The following is an 8,172-nucleotide window of genomic DNA, read 5'->3' as shown; positions in this document are numbered from 1 at the left end:
GGTTCCCTTTAACTTCAGGAAAAGCAAGCAGGTCTGGGGCTGAGTACTGAAATCGCTGCTCCGAGCTGTGGGCGAGGGACCGGAAGTGGGAGCTCTGGACTCCGCCTTCTGCAGAGTCCGGGGGCAGCAATTTGTGCCGCCTCCGCCGCGGTGCAGGGGACACTCTGGGCCGGACAGTAGTCTGGGCAGAGGACGCCGCTCTGTCGTCTCCTGGGCACACCGCAGTGCGCGCTCGGTGTGGAGCTCATTTGCTTTCAGGAAAGAGTGACACTGCAGTCTGGGAAGAAGCAGGAGGGCGTCAGTAAGCTCGCTGCAAGCTCTAAGGGCATCAAACAACTCGTAAAACAGCACTTCAGTGAATCAGTGTATCGAAAACATATGGAGAAGACTTCTCCGAAATTGTATATGCAGTGAAAAAGCCAAATGACAAATGCCTCGGGCGTCACACATTTTGTTGTCATTTTGAATTTGAAAGGCAAATGCGCCTACCATGGCTCTGTCTGGGTAAGTATACTGACAACAAATAAATATATAGATACACTTAATTTTGTATCCAGGAGCAGAACCCCACCCTCCACCCCAGCCACATTTCCCTCCCTTCTGTCGCTAGATTTGCTGAAATATCAATTTCCCCTAAAGATGAAACAGCCCTGAACCTCAGCTTGCTCATTTAGAAACAGTTCTAAACTTACAGCCACGGAGTAAATGTGGAGCTCACATTTCTAGAATGCTTTGAAAACCTAATGAGCAGAACTGACTGTGAACATCATTGCGAACTTTCTCCGGTAAAATAAACCCAAGTCAGCAGCGCTGAGCTCTGCAGATAAAACACCGCAAAATCTTCGACTGCGAGTAACTTGTTCTGTGAGTGTTTAGCAAGAAGAGAAAACATTTCTAATAAGTTTTGACTTGATAAGTGAGCAATGCCTTGCAACAAGAGTAAACATCACATGATAACGACCTCCCCCGCCTCTCTCTCTCTCTCTCTCCCTCCCTCCGTGATTGTGGGTGATCGTCTCCCAACTGCAAGAGATTACAAAGATCTCATCTGCAGAGGAGAAGAAAAAGGTGGAGGAATCTCTCACTCCAAATGAGATCAGGGAGATGTGTACAGTGTGAGAAACAGTGCAAAATTTTATAGAGAATCACCACCCAAATACAGCTGCGGCAGTGTGAGAGAGGAATCTGTTTAAACACAGCGTAATGTCTCATTTCTACACAATCCTCAAAAAAGACGCAAAAGCAAGTATCATTGGATGAGTTGCTTTTTAAAGTTGCATGAAAAGAAAAAGATTCCGTGCAGCCAAGAGAGAGCAGCAATTCCATTAGTGATAGCGAAAGTTGTGCTGCACAGTAACCCTCCTCCCTCTTGCCTCCCTCACACCAGCCACAAAGGTTTCTGAAGGTAGGTGCAGGTGAGTTTATTTTTCTTTATATTTCATATTTCTATATTATTTTGTATTATACTACAGTACTATAGCCATGTTTTGGGGTTGTGGAACAAATCATCTGAGTGTCCCTTATTTCTTTGGGGAAATTCACTTTGATATACAAGTGCTTTCATGACAAGCGTGTTTCCAGAACGAATTAGGATCACAAACCAAGGTTTAATATGTCACTTAAAGAAAATAAAACAAGAGTGAAAGGCCTGGAGAGGTTAAACCAATTACCTGATCAGGATGGTCTCAGCTGGGCACCTGGCACTGTTCTAGGGTCTAAGAATGATTGCTAAGAATAACTTTGATCCAGGAATGTATGTCATTCACTTTGCAATACCTGGGAGGTTAAAAAAAAGTGTCGAACATGTATGAATATGCTGGGGCAGTGTCTTGGGATGAAAAATCAGAAGCCAGAGAGGCCCGCAGTGTCCCATGGGCTCTCTGGCCACACACGCACAAATAAGGGGAGAAAATAAGCCTCCTGTCCCCACTTGCCCATAATGCAATGGTCATGTGTTGCATCAGAAGACAAAACATGCTCTGGGCAAAACTCAGAGCAGGGTAAGAGGCTCTGGAAAGGAGGGAAGGATGAACAAATGGGTGAACGAATGATTTCCATAGGGGTCATTAAGATATGCCCAGGTTAGGTGACATCTACGGTGTCTCCTCTCCCACAAAACACAGTGTGAGAGTCCCATGTAAGTTTCGGTCATTTCTTCAGCTTATTCTACTTTGCTCTTTATCTTATTTTTGTTAGAGACCTAGTGTTACTTCTTAAATTTTCCACACTTCCACTTACTTCCTCCTTCATATATCCAACATGTCATCAAGCACATCCTTTTCTCCTCTTGTCTCTTAAGCACCATTTATCCAAAATTATCTTCCCATTCTTCCAGAATGCCTGGGATATCTTGGATCTCAGTAAAGAAGTATTAAATCAGTCAGCATTTTTAGTTCATGCCTCTGCTGGTCTCTGTGGATTTTCAACATGTAAGCAGCCCCTATTTCCACACTCAAATCTTAATGAGCACTTTCTTACCTTCCTCTATCCGATGTCCAGAAGAGGCCGGCTCTACAGACACGAGAGAGAACTCACTTTAAATCTGATACCATAATATTAGACCCCAAGTGGCTGCCTTCCAAGAAGCTGAATTTGGTGTTGGTAATACGATGGGTAAAGGTCTGTGTTAAAACTGGAACCTGCATGTTTACTTCCATGCCCCATCATATGGCTTCTCTGATGGAGAACAGGTTTCAAAATTCCCCACAGATGGTGATACTTGCTAATTCTTTGACAAACAGCTCCTGTGATGGGCAGACATCAAAGGGAATACAGGAAGTATGTTAATCTGTTTAAAAATCAACTCAAAAATATCCTTTAAAAGCATCAAGAGATAAATGCAGCAGTGTGTGAAATATACATCTTTCATCCTGATGCCATGATTATCACCCAGTCTTCTCTGCCGTGAGCTCTGCCAGCTACTCCGGTTATCTCGGTCACCATGCCTAGCACCCGGCAGCATCTTCCCGTGTCCCTCTGGTCCTTCTCCTCCACAGTCTGTCTCTTCCAACTCTGAAGTCTCTGTCATCAGCATTTGGCCGTCCACCTGTGTTCTTCTGGTCTCTGGTCTTCATTTCTAACAGAACTACAGTGCTGCTTGGACAGAGAAACTCTGCTCAAATCACCCTGCCAACAGTCGTTTACTGACGAACAGAGTCCAAATAATTTAGGTCACATCCCAGTCATTTTCTGTTGCTGTAACTGAATACCCCAGATGGGTAGTTTATAAAAAATAAAAGCTGGTTCAGCTCGGGGCTGTGGATGCTGGGAGGTCCAAGGTGTGGGTCCTTCTTGCTGGTGAGGGCTCCTCAGAGTCTCAAGGTAGCACAAACTCATGACAAGAGGGGCACACACAGAAGCCAGAGCCTAACTGGCTTTTATAACTGGCTCCACTCAAGATGCCCCGTGAACCTACACATTCATCAACTTATCTCTCCATGAATGGCTGGAGAACTAGTCATCTCTTGATGGCCCACCTGGGCCTTCCTCCCAATGCCCCACTGTGGGGATTAAACCCCGAGGCAGCATGGCGGGGCCCCAGGCCAGGACACCCAGGGTGGAGTGTGGTGTGGAAGCCGTCAGGAGCCCTCCACTCTTGTTGGAGGTGAGCCGTCCCCATGCCTCTGTCCACTCCCCACCCTGCCCATGCACTACGCTCTCACTTCAGCTTCTTGGGAAACTCGCACAGATGGCCAGAGTGGAGCACTGCGTTACACGCATGCCTTTCAGATTATGCCTTTCATTGTTGCCCTCAAAATGGGCTGGCTTCTGTGCAGCTGCTCCAGTCTACTGAGTAGGAGCAGAAGCAGCCAGGAGCCCATTCCTTGGCAAAGCAGAGCCAGCAAAAGGAGAAAGTCCATAGCAAGCACCCAGCCCTCCACGGCAGAGCTCCCAAGCCCATCCGGAAGTGTCTGTGCAAGGGAGCAGGAGGAAGGCAGGGCCAGAAGTGGACGTGGCCTGAGCATCCTATACCCACCTCCAAAATTGTTTTAATAAGCTCAGGGCCATCTGGGAATCTTCTTACAGTTTAGGCCCAGGCTGTCTTTCTCTCTGTTCTCATTCCAAATGACACCATCTCTCTTTCTTCAAGGGTCTAAATCCAGGTAACTGAAGTGTAATGAATGAAAGAAATCCTTCTGCCGGATGTTGGGCATTTTATTCTCAACAGTACCCATCTAGAAAGTGGGACAAGTTTGACTAAAACAGTCCATGACAGAAACAGCGGATTTTAGAAAAAAAATAATGGTCTGATGGGTTAAGCTATTTCTTCTAAAGGAAACCAGGGGGATCTACGAATTCCACCATCTAACCAGATCAGCCTCCCCTGTTTTCATCAGTCAGCATAAAAAGGATATCAAAGGTGAACCACCTCAAAGCCCAGCAATGAAATAATTTTCACAGCGAACATGTGGCTTCACACTCTTGAGGGTCTGTTTTTTTGTTTTGTTTCCAAATCACAAATCACCTTTATGGAGGTCAGAGAGCTCTTGTACATCACATTTTTCTCTACTTCCACTTCCACAAAAATCATTTTTTTTTTCCAATGGGCTGCAATGCCCTGGGCATCACTCAGATCCTATGCAGACTCTGGGGCTGAGAGGAGTATTTCTCAGAGGGTCATGAACTCCAGTGAGTGTGAATTAAGGATGAGGCCCAGCTACTCCGGGAGGAGAGAATGTCCCCTGTAAGAACCCGAGTGGCTTGGCAGTCTCTGAGGCTTCAGCAATGTCGGTCAGGCAGGGACAACAGGGAATGGGGGGAACCAGCTTTCCAAGCCCTTAACACCAAAAAATGCCAATTAAGGAAACACCTGTGCATAAGGGCCCTTTATTGATGGGGTGAGCACATGGTAACAACTCAGACCTGCTGAGAAGTAGCAGGGGATAAATCTAAAGACCAGCACATAGAGAAACCTTTTTTCCCCCTGAAAAGGCCAGGACAGTGGCGAATACCCTTTGTGAAAGCAGCTGCTGAGAATTACAAGACTCGGGAAAACAGAGGAGGCAGCTATAAAGGCACAGCATGAGTAGAAATGCATCTCAGAACTTTACAAGGAAATCGGGTCTACTCTACTCAACGACCAACAGTAAAATTAATTTTAAATAATGGGACACCCATTGGGGAACTGAGAAAGCTCCCTATGTTATCTTCCGTTTTTGCCATCCAGGAAAACACATGCATACATGTAGTAAAACTGTTTTTTCCTGAAGATGTTGAATAAGTGGCCACCATCAATACCGACTTTGCAGGGACAGAAAAATGCTTTATGATCCAGATATTCATTTCACAAATATTGATTAAGGTATTACTATATATAAAGCTGGGAATATGACATAAAAAGCCAGTCAGAAGCAGCTTTGGTTCCTGCTCTCCAAATATCGAACTGTTTAGATTATTCCATCCTGTATCTTTGGCTTTCCCACTGGCCAATTAAAACAATGAGCCAAAGTGTTGTGGTCACTGATAGCTGACATTTTTGGAGAGAGACTTTACCCAGTGGTGTACCATGAATTTGAATCCTGTCTCTGCCACCTACCACAGCTGCGGCCCTGAGCTCCTCCACCCGAGAACAATTGATGATTTGGGATGGAGGATTTTGGCTGTGTGGGTCGCTGACCTGTGCATTGTTAGATGCTTAGCAGCGTCTCTGCTTTCCACCAACTCCAAGCCAGCAGTACCTCCTGGGTTTGACAAGCAGAATGTCCCCCGATATTGCCAAGTTGCTTCATTGTGCATGAGATTTAAAAAATCATGAAACCAACTTTACTGTTGTATACTTTCTATGGACTGTGTGCACAGAGGAAATTAAACTGAGTTCTTACAGGAGTCTGTAGTGTGGAGTCTTCATAGGACGTGTGTTGTTTTGAAAAGATCATGGTGCTAGACCTAAATTCTACCCGTTTCTGGTTAGTTTTAAGTGACTTTCTCACCCTCATTATCCCTGGACTCCTACCTACAAATACCAGCCTTCCTATGAGCTGCTGTTAACCAATCCCCATGGCTGCCCCAGCTGTGTACTGGTTTTTCTGGTCCATCCTAAGTGAGGCTGGCTGTGTTCAGTTTAGTCTAGAACCCAGCCAGCAGGTGCTAAGACCTGGTGTCTTACAGGTCTGAAAACACCAGGGAATAACCCAAAAGTATATACTGATGGGTTAGATTGAGTGATGTAGCCTATAAGTAATAAAAAAAGGGGGTCAGACATCACTACTCTTGGTATTTCTTCATTTTATTCACATGCACCTCACAAGTGGAAAGTGTGATTGTTATTACAAAAAGTGTAGTTTTAAATAAATAAAACAAAACAGGAGCCAAGGGTTCTACCACTGTCTTGGTTGGCCTCAGGCCATGTTATTGACCAGAATATACAATAGTTTTGTTAGTCACTTCGTGTTTCTAATATTGATCACTCTTTTATCTCTCTGGTTTATAGGTATGGATGCCCAGACTTGTAATCCAAATGCTCATTGGATTTCCAAAGAATACAGATTAATACCTGTCTCTGCTGAAGCAAAGAAAAATAGCCAAGTGACTTTTCTTTAATTTTCAAAGCTCACGAGGGACATTGCATGCTGCTCTGTCCTCAGTGGACACAGGGCATACTATCAGGTTGGTCTTGTAATGTCCTGATCATCTCTTTGCTGAAATCATTTGTCAAACTTAGGAAAAAAAAGGCAAACAGAGCCCTAACAATCACTGTGTGTCTGATAGCAACCTACAGACTGCAAATGCTTTAATTTGCTTAATCTTGGCAATGCCACTGTTCCTGAGATTAAAAGATACGATGAACATCCTTGCTTTATAGATGAGGAAGTAAAGTGCGCGGAGGCTAATAACCTTGACCATGGTAACGCAGTTAACATTTGGTAGGGCTGAAAATGGAACCCAAGAAAGCTGGTTTGAAAATTGATATAGTTAAGCACCACACCATAAAGTCTGTCTAGTTATTTTAATGAGGGCGGGCAGGGGAGGGAATGGGAATAAGAATGGGAGAGAGGCGAGTTCCACCTGGTAACTCACTATTTGGATACTACTTGGAATCTCTGGGGATATGTTTGTTTGTTTGCTTGCTTGTTTGATTTTGTTTTCTTTTGGTGCCAGTGATTGAACTCACAACCGTGTGCTTTTGAGGCAGGTGCAGTGCCACTGTGCTAAATTCCCAGCCTCTCTGAGGACATCTTAATGGGAGGAAGGACCAGAGGCATTGAAGAAGCTGAGCATGAAGACAAAGTCACTAATGCTATCAGAAGGCAACTGCCCATTTAGTTCCTTGGGAGAAGTTGGAAGACAAAGAGGGAGGAAACGGGAATAGAGGTGTACAAAAGAAACCACACTGGCTTCAGTTCTGGTTCAGGCTAAGATGAATGTCTGTCATCTTCAGCCATACACCGGTGGTTCTGAACCTCAGCATGGCCCAGATGCTATCACCCAGGTCCCCAAGTAGCCTAACCTTCATCCAAAAGCTGAAGTGCAAGGGTGCTTTATTTAAGGAGTCTGACGTTCCTGCCAGCCAGGGGCTGTGGTCCAGTGATAAAGCTGCACTCCAGAATAGGTCAACAGTAGGAGCCCACACCTCAGTAAACAACATGAGTTGCATTGCATCCACCATACAAGGCTCAGCACCAGCTGGCTGCCAAGGACTTCACAAAAGCCAACACAGGAAAGCAAAACAAAATAAATACAAGGAGGAAAAGCCAGTCTGCAGCTCTGACAGGAGGCCAAAGAAGTTGTGTAAGAAGAGGGAGAGCAAAGTAACTCCTGATCTCTCCAGTAATGATACAGTTTTACATACACCAATAAAATCTAAAAGAAGGGAGACATGCTTGACTTTGGCTCAGTTCAAGAGAAAGGGCTCAACAGAAACTTGTAGTTATAAGGAGAAGATTGCACCGAGAAAGATATTGTTTTAGTTGACTTGGCCTAAAGAGACTTAACGTTTATACAAAATCAGCAAGAATCTCAAATAAGCTGTGAAATCAACATTGGTCATATGTGTGTTAAGGGTACCTTTCCTGGTACCTGGGTACTTCTGCTTTTTTTAACTTTATTTCATAGCTCACCATTTCAACAAGAAAGAAATATGATACTCTACTTTATCTTTCATAAAAATGTAAACAAGATCCTGACTCACAAAGCCATGGAAAGAAGGAAATGGAACAATGTTAATGAAAGACA

General features: G+C 44.5%; 1 long non-coding RNA gene across 1 annotated transcript; it reads left to right on the top strand.

Annotated features, from left to right (window-relative positions):
* Positions 1–1,155: 1,155 nt before the first annotated feature.
* LOC104865553 lies at positions 1,156–7,885 on the top strand. The gene is made up of 3 exons (XR_781205.1): positions 1,156–1,415; positions 6,431–6,606; positions 7,133–7,885. It is a non-coding gene; the product is annotated as an uncharacterized LOC104865553 (long non-coding RNA).
* Positions 7,886–8,172: the final 287 nt, after the last annotated feature.

This window comes from Fukomys damarensis, unplaced genomic scaffold (assembly GCF_012274545.1).
Source record: "Fukomys damarensis isolate Sample0158 unplaced genomic scaffold, DMR_v1.0_HiC HiC_scaffold_25, whole genome shotgun sequence".
In the NCBI taxonomy this organism is placed as follows: domain Eukaryota; kingdom Metazoa; phylum Chordata; class Mammalia; order Rodentia; family Bathyergidae; genus Fukomys; species Fukomys damarensis.
This window is presented reverse-complemented; position numbering and strand designations above follow the sequence as displayed.